A 14,155-nucleotide genomic window follows, 5' to 3' on the forward strand; every position below is an offset into this window, starting at 1 on the left:
GGGCAGATACTGGTATGCTGGTTTCTTTCGGAAGAAGACCGCCTAGTTGCGTAACATCGCGGTTGCTACAGGATCATTAGAGCTCGTGGATGCGACGCACCAAGTGTTGGTTGCGGTGTAGCCGATGCTTGCAGGAACAGGTCGCTTTCCCTCCAAAAAGCTCGCACTTCCGAGCAGGAAAAAAAGAGTTCTGACTGATCGAGGATGTAATAAGTTGATAAAAAGTGTCCCGCTATCCGCTGTGTCGGTATGTAACCGGAGCCCCGTTATTGTGTCGAGATGGAAGGTCGAAAGCTTTTCATTGTACTCCAGCAGCTGGGAGAACATTGATCGTGATTTTTGCCTTGTCCCAACCGGTAACTTGCATCACGCTCTCTCGCAACAAGGGAGGGGGAGAAAGGACCCCAGTGTTGGTCAGATTAAACTTGTTGGAAGTATCCAATGCGGCCAAACTTCCATATGCTCGCCACGTGTGGCTTTGTGCTTCTCCCTCAGCTTTCTGCTACTTCAGTCAACACTCAGTGTGAAATATGGGACCAGTAGGAATAATTGAGAAGCTTGTTTCCAAAATATATCATTTCCGTTCTCTAGCTTCCAGAAAACTTAAAAAAAAGCAGGCGTCGTATATGAATTTGAATAAGGCTACAGCATTTACTGGAAACTCCAGCACTTTCGGTATCTATAACAGATTCTACATAGGTTTGGCGTGGCTAACCATAATCACATAATATGCATTGTTGTTATTGTTGTTTAGACAACTGTCCGAAGACAGGTCTGTACCTCACAAGTGGTACCAAAAAGGCACCACTTTTGAGGCAACAAAGCCAGGAGATAACAGAGCACAGTTGTTAATATGTATTATTATGAATTTTATCCACTTTGATTATGTAATGTGGATTTTACATCACTAATAAAATGTTATAAACACATTCATTACGCAACTAGTTAGATAATGATACGTCTATAACGCACCTTGCTAGGTAATGACACTGCTATTACCTAAGTGGTTGCGTAATATGAATTACATATTAAATTAAATAAAATGGAATTGATTTTATTTATTATGAACTTTAACAACAATAAGTTTACAACTTGTTATATTACTTCCTGCAGTTGACGATGCAGAATTTGCAGCAATTTCAATATTTGAATCCTCGGTTGAATTCATTTTAACAACGTTTGTTTATTTTTCCTAGTACTGCTTTTCTTCTGTTATAAACAAAAACCTATCGTGATAAAAAAAACTAATGAAACAAACATAAACGAATCGCCTCTCGCAGAAAGAAAATAATAATAATAATAATAATAATAATAATAATAATAATAATAATAATAATAATAATAATAATAATATCGCCCCTCCACAAAAGACATGTTCAAAACTAATAAAAATATTTTTTATCAAAATGTATAAAACGTTGTACGATATACTTCTCGTAACTTCATATTACAATACTCGACTGGTTATCAAATTCGGCCTGCAGTCTCGTTTGACAACTTTCCAATCTCGTATTGTAATATGAAACGTTGCAATATTCATATCGTAAATAACTATTACCTTTCCTAGATGATAGTGACAGGAATATAGCCCTCGTGATGTTGAAAATTGAGTGAATGCGTATATAAGTACACTATGTTTTATTAATTAATTAATTAATTGACTTAGTTGTTTATTTACTTGTGTTTTTATTCGCTTGCTTATTTATTTATTTTACTTATTTGTTTGTTTATTTATGTATTTATTTGTTTGTTTGTTTCTTTCTTTCTTTATTTGTTTGTTTGTTTCTTTCTTTCTTTCTTTCTTTCTTTCTTCTTTCCTTCTTTGTTTGTTTGTTTGTTTGTTTATTTATTTATTTATTTATTTAAAGTATTGGTTGAAAGTTAGATGGACAGATGGATTGACTGATAAATATATTTACTAATAGATGATTGATAAGCTGTTTTATAGATATGCAGACAAATAAGCTTACATAGGCAGATAGCTGAATTGTGTGTGAGATGGATGATCTGTTCAATGAAGAGGCTATAAGATGAATAGGCGGACAGTTGGATAGACTGTAAGATGGGTTCTCAGATGGCTAGACTCTTAGGTGTGTAGACAGACATGTTGGTGGCTGTTAAGCGAGTGGACCGATAGATGGATAGACTTTTAGACAGGATTATATACTTATAGATTCACAGGTGAATAAGCTGTCAGCTGGATAGATTATTTTAACAGATAGATTGTTTGATGATGAAACTGAAATATGGATGGACTGGTAGAAGAATAGTTTGCTGGATCGGTGAACTCCTCTTTCGATAGGCTGTTAGCAGTGTAAATTGTTATATGGACATTTATTTGTTGTGAAATTGATTGGTTGATTGATTGATTGGTTGATTATAGTCGAATGGATAAATAAGTGGATAGGTGTATATAGGTCTACAAATGGACAAATGGACAGAGGAATAGTTTACCATAGGGATAGATGAATTACAACGACTGGCCAATTCGAAAGGGAGACAACTTAAAATTAAAGCTTAAAGTTTCATGTTGTTATGAAAAATCGTAGGATAATTAAAATTACTACAAATTCTTTTAATTATGTTTTATATATAGCATACTATAAGTTTTAACTTAGAATTATGTTAATTGGATTTTTCACAGCAACATGAAACTTTAAAATGTAGTTTTGTCAAAACTTCAAATTTTGAGTTTTTTTTTTCTCTTTTGAACTGACCCGTCAACATATGGACAGATTTTTTGTATAATGACGAACATTTGACATACTTCATTCACCTAAGCGTCCCCATCTGTGAATGACGTGGCGAAACTGTACTTTTTTTAGACGACACAAGGGGTTGCTCTCAATGGATCATGGGAGACGAACTACATAACACTGCATGATGATGGTTAATGGAGCAATGACAGAATATCGATAGGAGAAACGGGAGTTCATCCTGAAAACCTACCACTAAACACGGTCTTTGTCGATCACAAATTGGAGTTGAAACCGCCGAGATTCGAACTCGACTTACCGGCTTGAAGATCCGGCTCTCTAGCTGTTCGTTTAGCATCTTGGAGAGAGAAATGGATATATGAACTCGTGATTATGTGGATGGATGAATAGATTGATCGATGGATGAGCAGTTAGAGGTGGATAAATGTGGATAATTAATAACATAATGAGCGAAGAGACTTCTGATTGCATATGTTACTATTCAAGTTGTTTTTCATAGAGATATACTTAGGTCACTAATATAATAATCATACGAAGTATCGTACGCGGGAAGAAAAATAAGAAAATGTAACACACGTCATACATACTTACTAATAGTAGGCCTATCTGAGGAGCATGCGAGAAATCTATGCAAGTGAGTTTGCACTCTTTATTCAAGTTCTGCGTCACTGCATGTTGTAAAGCTCAATGCCAGACCCCTGCACCAATTACGTAGATAATAATTGATAACTTTGGACAGCCCTGATATAAACTTACAATGAATGGGTAGGAAGCAAGACCAGTAGTTGTGACAGGTTTTTCACCGATGTTGCTGGTTCTAGTTGCGCATCAAACGCGCAAGAGAGTACAAAGCCGCCCAGGCAGAGACCCTCCACAACAAGCACACACCTGACGAGCCCCGACAGCTGCTGGCTGCGAGCGCGACCCACTGTTTGCACTGTTGTGATTGCAGACATTGACCACAGCCAGCAAGACACTGGCCTCGAGTGCCCCCAACACATAGTGATGAAAAATTTGTTCTAGTTCAGAGTTTGTCTTCAACCTCTGCATTTACGTAACGTAATAGTACTGGTACTACTGTAATATATTCGTATTTTGCTAGGATTATGTAAAACAGAAAGAAAATCTTTGGTTTCCGTCTGGCCGTTTTCATTTTATTTTCCGGCTTTTTTTGCCTTTTTCTTTGCCTCACCTTTAGATTTCTTTATCTTTCTGTCTCTTCGTCCTTTACTTTGTCATCATCTCCGTGTCTTTTACTTTTCTGTACTCCTGGTCTTCTTTCTACTTAACTTCTTTGTCTTCTTTTTTTCACCTATTCGTCTTCTTTGTCAACCTCTTTGTCTTCTTCTTTTCCTACCTCTTTGTCTTCTTTTCCAACCTCTTTGTCTTCTTCTTTCCCTATCTCTTCGTCTTTTTTTCCGACCTCTTCCTCTACTTTTTTTCTTACCTCTTCGTCTTTTCCTCTTCCAACCTCTTTCTCTTCTTCTTTTCCCATTCCTTTTTCTTCTTATTGCCGATTTTTTCATCTTCTCGTCCGACCTCTTCGTCTTCTTTTTATGCCCTCTTCGCCTTCTTCTTCTTTCGTACTCTTCGTCTTATTTTCCATTTTCTAAGTTTGTCTTCGTCTCCTTTCTTCTATCTTAGTCCTCTTCTTCTTTTCTGTCTTCGTCTTTCTTTTTCATCTTCCTCCTTATCTCTTTCCATCTTCATCAACATACTTTCTATCTTCTCGTTTTCTGCTACGAAAGTTCCGCCTCCTTTTCAATACAAGTTCTCAAGTTGATTGTTTTATCACAAAGGTTTGCGTTTGTCTCATAACTTTTCGGAACATCAGCACAACGAAGTATAACCATAAATTATTTGTTATATAGACAGGAAAATGGAGTAGCAATCGTTTTCTCTCATAGATTAAACATAAATTTGATGTGAAATCCCATTGCAATTCAAACAATAAGTCCAAAATATTTGAGTTTTTCTGAAAATGTTAACACGGTGAAAATACTTGTAACATAGAATAGAAGAAAGATTATACGAAGAAGAAAGCACAGGCTCAAGCTGAGATAAAGAACTACGAACTAAAATTTGAATACACCAGATGAAAAATTGTACATACTTCATCAAACTCTTTTCCTACAATTCACACACACTTCATATTTCTCTCATTCACTGAGAAGAAAATATCAGAATATTATAAAAGAATTCAGTATTATTCTCTTTTACATTTAAAATTGTACGTCATCAGCTTTCTGCTAAATAGACAGACTGCGGATATGGTATACTATAAAACATAATGGTAGTACGAACAGTCTTACAAAAAAGTTTTGTCGTATATACTGTATATACAGTACTTTATAACTCCCAGAAACGAGATAGTGCGTACGATCAGAGGACGAGCGACCTGGTTCACAAGATAACGACTAGTTGATGTAATAAAATTAATTTTATTTCTTTGTATGTCTAATCATGCGCAATGCCTCCTTTCTGGAACTTATAAAGTATATGTGCGACAGAACTTTCTTCTAAGAATGTACATACATACATACATACATACATACATACATACATACATACATACATACATACATACATACATACATACATACATACATACATACATACATACATAATCATAACACTTCCTCTATCCTTCATATAATCAGATATTCCAGGCTACAATAGTATAGGAAATAATGTTGTAGAAAATGTCGTGAAATCTACTTCATAACAATTATAACATAGAAACGTGAAAAGATAATAGGAGGACAGTGTCCCAATGTATAGGCAATCCTGTCAACGATATGTCACGTTCGAATTCGTTCCATATTTGGTTTAGTTTATAGGAGGAGAATGTCTTATATGAATAAAGTCAGGACCCCAGAGAAGTTCATCTTGTGTATCCACTTATTCTGTTTCCCCGTCATTTATGCTTTACGCATTGCAGTAATGACGGAGAAGTTGCCGCGTGAGTACTTGGCTACGAAGACGTTTATTCATTTAGTTAATAAATAATCACTTTCAGACTGTAACGATTACGGAGAGCTGGCGGTGCTGTGCAAGTCACAGTATTTTCGTTTACAAATCTAGCGGACGAGGGTTCTGTTTCAGGGGCCGAGGTAGATATTTTTCTCCACCTCCTTACGATTTGAAGCTGTGTACCTTTACTTATTCTGCTTTATCTTGAATGACAATTTTACGTTACGTTGACAACATAACCAGGAATCCCCGCTAAATGTTCATAATAGATAGCATTAGTTAATCTAAATTACAGTAATGATAAGCAAAGTATATTCCTCCTGATAACGTTAGGATATTCCTATATGAACACACTGTCAGTTTTGTCATTATTAGAGCCCAGAAGTTCATGTTCCAAAGTCCTCTTAATTATTTGCAAAAGTATGTCCGTAAATATAAAAATGAGTCTATGTACTACCGTCTGTTCCATTTGGTAAGTCATAAAATAAAATCGCTATAATAGTACATTATGCAACGAGCCTATAATGGTAGTAATTAAGACGCAAGTATGTTTGTTTATGAAACGAGCGCAAGCGAGTTTCATAATTTTCATACCATTATAGGCAAGTTCCTCACGACTTTTTATGCTCGACCATATTTTTAACTTGAAATTATTCAAAATTAGGTCATGTTATGGTTATGTGCGAATTCACCTGAATTGTGAGATGTGCGTAGACGCGAAAGTATTGATTTTTTCCGAAGCCGAATGTCATTGACCTTGATAGAGAATAAGATGAACAGTAGTCTGATATAACCTGGAAATTGATTTAGAATTGAAAAACGAGATGACAAATTGAATTTATTTGAATATTATTTACAATTAACACTAATTATTATAGTAACAGAACATAACCTTCTGCGACAGTATTGGATTTCCAGCCTCCGTGACTTTTCGCTAATTGTCTTTCGATTGCATATCCGAGAATAATCAATACTTGCGGTTTTATAACGGTACAAAGGTGACTTGTCATTGGCTGAACACCTGAACTTTAATGAATAGGTGTACTTTAATGAGGTGCATTAAAGGGCTACTACCAGGTGTATAATTACTGCATTTCGGCATGGTCGAGCATAAAAATTATATCAGAAGCAATACAAACGTTATTTCAGTTTCAATATCATGATACAAAAAGAGGAGTTTTTTTATCACTTTTTACGAACAGAAGAAACCAGATTATCACTTAGCAACGACTGAATAAACAAAATCTCGTTTACTCCAAAGCAACGAGCAAAATTCTTGTTCTGTTTTACAGAATTTAAAAGTGCAATATCAGTTCAGTTCAACATCGTTTTCGCCGTAAGTGTGCTATTCGAAGATCTCCGATAATGCTATGGTATCACATATTTAAAGAAAGGGGATTTGTTAACATGCCACACACTGGTGGACGTAGGCGTGTTCTCGAAACCGAAACTGTTGTTATCTCTGCTATGACAGCAATTCCTAAGATGATTCTGAGACGACTGTTCATACAGATGGCACACAACTCGTCAACGTTATCTAAAAGTCTACTCCTATCACATGAAATGTGTTTAGGCATTACGCGTTGTGGATCTCGAGAAACTGATCATATTTAATTTTCATACCACAGCTGCGTCAGGAAAACCGAGCATATGTGTTCCTGCAGTTTGGCGCACCACCTTATTAATGGAAATGAGTTTTTGTGATTTCTTTAATAAAATTTAAATCAACTGGTGTGGTCATTATCGGCCAATTACGTGGTCATCAAATTCTCCAGGCTTGACAACACACGACTTTTTTGTTTGAATTTTGTAAGAAATTATGTCCATGCACAGCAAACCAGAGATATTGATGATGTCAAAGCAAAGATTGTCTCAACTTTTAAAAAGTTACTCCGAGGTGTCAGATAACACGTGGGAAGAGTTAGCCTCACGGTGTGAATTGTGTTATATAGACATGGTGGACACATTAAGGTATAATGTGAGGGAAACTCCCGTCCTTATAGACTACAAGTTACTGAAAAATAAATAGTAGCCGTCCTCATGTTACAGCGTTTTTATAAGTGTTCCCAAACATAACACTGTCTAGGCCCATATTAATAAATTTGATAAACTATTTTCCTGCAAAAAGTAGGATTGCAAAGAAAATGGAATAATTATTATTTTATGCAAGTGAATAATCTTGATGATTATGGCATGGATGAATGTTTGTCGTACGAGCGATAGTGAGTGCGACAATTTTCATGAGTGTCGTAATAAGATTATCCACGAGTTGGATACAACATTTTATGGCATCATAGCATTATAAATTGTATGAAATAAATTATAAATCATCCATAGCCGACAAAGTCTTCATATGATCGTGTCGATTAGTTGCGCCTCGCATTGGCATTGAATAAAGAAAAATGGATGACCTTGCAGGTATTACAAATTCTAGTTATAGGTTAGGTATCAAATTTTATGCAACAACTGTTCCTTTATTTTGTTAATATAGTTTATCTGAGCCACAGAACTGTTTTATGTGATATTATAAAAGTGATGCAAAATTGTTAAAGATTGAAAATAAATTATACGTTACCTTCTGACCTGCATTTCATTTCTTGTTAGGCCTACACCGCGCGTAGAAGCTGTAAGCAAGATAGACGAATTGCATGAATCCCGACCCAAGCGTTCCGGTATTACGTCATAGCGAATACGTCATTGCTATTATTGGCACGCGTGCCATAATAATGCGATTACGAACGATATTGGATGCATTAAGAATCTATTTAAAATGCTAAGATGGCATAAACATATTTATTTATTTATTTATTTATTTATTTATTTATTTATTTATTTATTTATTTATTTATTTATTTATTTATTTATTTATTTATTTATTTATTTATTTATTTATTTATTTATTTATTTATTTTTCATATCCTTTAGCCTAGTTATTATTGTGTTTACCATTGGGTCCGAGATTAATGGATTCGAAACCGAAAGATTGTGATGGATTTTTAAGGATGAAATTGTCTTTAGCATATCATCCTCTTTAAATAAAGTGAAGGGCAAGTTAACTGGTCATTTCTTGCGTCAGACTTCAACTACGAAGATAACACAGTAAGCTTGTTTTGGTGATCTAAGTACGCTCGATTTGCCATTCTCCACCTATAATATAATCTTTAGGCTAGCTCAAGGGTTGCAGGATAAAATCATATTCCCAGGCTGCTTTCGAATCCAGTTTAGGCCATGTACCTAGGTCGTGATGGCCACGTTGTTGGAAAGTGCCTACTGAGGGTACGATCGCAAACTATCCATGTATTTTTTTTTTTCCAGGATTGTAGATGTCGGGCAGTGCACCATCTTGCATTAAGATTATGTTTTCTAGATCGTGATTTCTCAGTGTAGGAGTGACGACGTTCTGTAGCATATTTTAAAGTCTGTGTGATGTATCTTGTCTCACTGGGAAAAGAGAGAGAAAGGAGATATGTCTTACTTCGTCTGTATTGTTATGGCGATGGGGGAATGGAGCGGTGCCGTCCATCCATCCAGTGGCGGAAGGGACCAGTTGATACATTCTGTAGCGCAAACTAATAATAGGTAGAAAAGCGCAAAATATGCATATTTTGTGTGTTCGTTCCATGGATGCTTATTCACTACAGAAACTCGTTAGTGATTCGATTCTTAGTCTTGTAGCGCAAAATAAAATAACAAAATATCTCTCTTCGTACTGTGTAGTTCAGTTCACTGTACTTATCTTTCAAGAAATTGAGTTCCGGTAGCCTGCACAATAAAAAGGTTTTGAAAGGAATGCTGAAAATTTACAACCCTCCTATAATCTCCACCCTCATTTGAAGGGACTTGGTTTTATTGCTACTCAGACAAGATGAACCTTACCAAGTATAGTATCGCTCCTCGTTTATTATGACAGTTTCTGTTATTTCATTGTTGTCTTCTTCGAAGAATTAAGGACCAATGATTAATTACGAAGCGTTATCTAATTTACCCAAATTTCAGGGTGACCTGATTTAAGGCGGTTCTTATTGGAACAATTTCACCATCGTATGCTGATAAGTATTCCCCAATTGGTTAACATTTATAGCCTACTATAGAATTTATTATAAATAACAATTTGTCACAATAAAATAGCATCGGTACGGCCTACATTGTGTTAATATAATCCAAACTGACAAGACTAGACACTATTAATAATTTTGTTAAAAAATATGAAAGCTTAATCGTAGAAATTACATCATTTGGAAAATTCACTCGATGAAAACAGTGCAAGTAATCTTATCAGTTAACGAAGTGGTACTCTCGTAACTTCACATAGAGTAAAGATTGGTAATATTATGATATGAGTAATATTGTGGTTGTTCTTTTTGAGAATGTATTACAATTTTACTGAGCGAGAGGAAGATCGGTTTTTTGTGTCAATGTATTAAGGTAATGTTCGTGGACAAGACGTTTCTGCACAAAACCGGTCATTCTCTTGCTCAGTAAAATTGTAATAAATTCTCAAAAAATTACTATCGCAATATTACAAGTATCACAATATTACCAACCTTTACCCTAAATACATGGTGTTTGAATACGTATATAGCATATGCTATTTACACATAAGGTAGTATTGTTCAAAGGTAGAAAAAAGTGCCCATGACTATATGTATGTATGTCCGGAAACAAATAGAAGTTGAGCCATGTTATATGTTGGCCTATTATCCTCATCTGTCTGTTGAATAGTCACTATACTGTAGAATAAAATATGCTCTATGTAGTTATCATGCATTATCACATATTCTTCCGGCCTATGTTTTAGAGAATCACTTATTCTTGCGAAAACATTTGGCTGCTCTCGGATTTGATGATATGCACTGTACACACGTTCCTGCAATGTTTGCATGTTGTCGATGAATGTGGCATACATAATTGTCATTAAGTGTGCCCATAGCCAAAAATCTAAAGGATTAAGGTCAGGCGATCGGTGAGACCATGCTACTGGACTTCGTCGACCAAGCCATCGGTCGTTACATGTCTGGATTAGATATTGCCGTATGATGTGTAGACAATGGGGTAATGCTCTATCACGCATGAACTACGTCCGTTAGTGCACTGCAGATATAAATACAATCATTGAAAAAATATTAATGAACTGAGAAATACAACTTACATCACTGAGTACTGTACATAAGTAGGAAAATATCTTGTTTATTATAACCTCTTGTGTTGAGGAATGCTGTCCATTCTCAAAACATACGAACCTAAGTTTTGTTTATTAGACTTCTTTTTCTTGTTTTGATGAATACTACCACTTCTCAGAATATTGCAGACCCTTTTAAAGGAAAATTACATTGCGCATTCTTCTATGATGTTTATAAAAAAGAACTCATAATATCTCAGAAGATATTCATTTTATAACACATGTTTATTAGATGTTTTATTGTTCAGAAGATCGAATTCTTTTTAAAATCCTGCACTTTTGGTTTACTTTCAAAGGTTTTATTCAATTTTAAAAGTAGTTCCCTTAAATTTCTTTACCTTTTAGAATTATAATTATTTTACAGAAATAGTTTTTCTTGCGGAAATTACATTGGTTTTAGACATATTTATTCAATTTATTATTGTTCTCGTCAGACTAACTTACAGTAATAATTATGATGATGATGATGATGATGATGATAATAATAATAACAATAATAATAACAATAACAGTATTCTTATTGAATTTGGTTTTTCCCAAGAACATAACTAGCTCAATTAATATGTGTCTCAGTGACAATAAAGCAGAGTTCGTATAGACCATTTTCTGTCTGGTGGTTTTCCAGTTCACTGCGGGCTAAAGCAAGGAGAAGCACTATCATCTGTACTTTTTAGCTTTGCTCTAGAATATGCCATTAGGAAAGTCCAGTAAAACAGAGGGTTTGGAATTGAACGGGTTACATCAGCTCCTTATTTATGTGGATTACGTGAATATGTTAGGAGAAAGTCCACACGGCAATTTTACTTGAAACAAGTAAGAAAATAAGTTTGGAAGTAAATCCCGAAGAGACAAAGTATATGATTATGTCTCGTGACTAAAAGGAAACGTAACAATTGGAATTTTATCCTTTGAAGAGGTGGAAAAATTCAAATACTTTGGAGCAACAGTAACAAATATAAATGACACTCGGGAGGAAATTAAACGCAGAATAAATTGGGAAATGCCTGTTGGTATTCGGTTGAGAAACTTTTATCATCCAGTCTGCCCTCGAAAAATCTGAAAGTTAGAATTTATAAAACAGTTATATTATCTGTTGTTCTGTAGGCCTATGGTTGTGAAACATGGACTCTCACTTTGAAAGAGAAACAGAGATTAAGGGTGTTCGAGAATAAGGTGCTTATGAAAATATTCTGGGGCTAAGAGGGATGAAGTTACAGGAGAATGAAGATAATTGCAGAACGCGGAACTGCACGAATTGTATTCTTCACCTAACATAATGAGGAACATTAAATCTAGACGTTTGAGATGGTCAGCGCATGTAGCATGTATGAGTGAATCCAGAAATGCGTATAGAGTGTTAGTTGAGTGGCCGGAAGGAGTAAAGGCACATTCACAATGAAAATTAAACATAACGTAAGCGTTAACGTAAGAATGTAAACGTTACGGTAAAATCAAGAAGTCATACCATCATTCACGATGGGAACATAAACATAACAGCAAACATACTTGGTAACCATGGAAACATAACAACGACGCCATTTCCTCATATTCTGTCGTATACTTCAGCGCTCCACAATTGTGTTCTGTTTGCAAATCACGTAAGCATAAGCACGAAAGTTTGGAGTTTGCAAACTTTCATGTTAACGTCTTACGGTAATGTTAATGTCAGTGTTTATGTGAATCATTGCGAATGATCCCATTTGGTAGTCTGGCCGCAAACTTCTGTGTTTATGTTACGGTTATGTTTAATTTTCATTGTGAATGGGCCTTAAGACCTTTGGGGAGGCCAAGACGTAGATGGGAGGATAATATTAACATGAATTTGAGGGAGGTGGGACAGGGTGGTAGGGATTGAATTAATCTTGCTCAGAATAGGGACCGATGGCGGGCTTATGTGAGGGCGGCAATGAACCTCCGGTTTCTCTAAAGCCATTTGTAATAATAATAATAATAATAATAATAATAATAATAATAATAATAATAATAATAATAATGATAATAATAATCATGAATTTGATCATTCTCATAACTTGCAAACGAATACAAGACAACCTGCACAAACACAGATAACACGTTGAATTTTATTTTTACACTAAGCAGGCAGTGATAAGCCTTAAGTAGATGTGTTGAAAAACTGTCGTTAGAAAGAAAGTTGCAATACGATTGATTTGGAGAACCATGATAGATAATTCAGCAGTTCGAAGGTCATGCTGAAACACCTGGTTGTTTGCAAAACCCGGCCAGGGAAGAGAGGGGAAGGGTGGCGCGCGCCTCTCTGCAGCTATAGATAGCTGCATCCGGGGGCACGCGAGTTGGTCCAGCGGCAGGTGTGCACCCCGGCACGGCCGCCCTTTTCCGTCCCGGCCGCCGGTGCTTCCTCCCTCTTTGCCCATTATTTTTCTTCCTCTCTGCAAAGCACATCCATCCACTGCGTTTAATATACAAGAGGGCCTTCTCCGGCTGCTGGTTTGTCGGTAGCTCTTTTTCCTCTCTCCCTCTTTCTCTCTCACTCTCGACCTCCACACACAATCTCAGTATTTGTTCCTGTTCAACTCCTCTCCTTCAATATTCCGTCCATCTCTTTCTACACTCAAAGCACCAATAGGATCTCGAGGCTGAAGATTGTAAAATTTAACCACGCGTCAGTCGCCGCAGATTCCATCACAGATCAGAAACCTACACGATCCCTTCCTACCACCTCCCCAAACCATCAGAAAGTGGAATATTTTGTCATATGTGAACATGTGTCCGTTATACGGGCACAACCCTCTTCCTGCCTTACAAAGGAAAACAATTGCATGTTAAACTACACCGCCATATGCCTTCTCTAAGTCTAGCGACCTCCCTGTTCGCACAAATTGAATATAATAATGACACTATAATCCAAGTCGCGTGTAATAGAATGCGGCTCATCCTGTGTGATGCAGTCGAACTGTTTTTTTTTCTGTTATTTTTAGCATCTGCCGTATGGTTAGAAAAAAGTTTTGTCACATCTTCCATTGATATTTGGTTGGGTCAGGAAAAGCTATCAAAAGGTATTATAATTATTACAACCTTTAGTTAGAATTGAAATTAAGTCACTTTATCCACGTTGTCACTTAGATTCGCAGTCCAGGTGCCAGACGCGTGTCTTCGGAAGGTCGCTTGTTGCAGACTTTCATGTCAATGGATCCCTTACTCTCTAATCAATGGGTTTGTCCACTGAGGACAAAGACTCGAGAGCATACAATTGTTCAGTTTGTTTCCTCTTCAACTTGTGTATTACGTCTTAAGCTTTTCTCCAAGA

The sequence above is a fragment of the Periplaneta americana genome, chromosome 9 (assembly GCF_040183065.1).
Source record: "Periplaneta americana isolate PAMFEO1 chromosome 9, P.americana_PAMFEO1_priV1, whole genome shotgun sequence".
In the NCBI taxonomy this organism is placed as follows: domain Eukaryota; kingdom Metazoa; phylum Arthropoda; class Insecta; order Blattodea; family Blattidae; genus Periplaneta; species Periplaneta americana.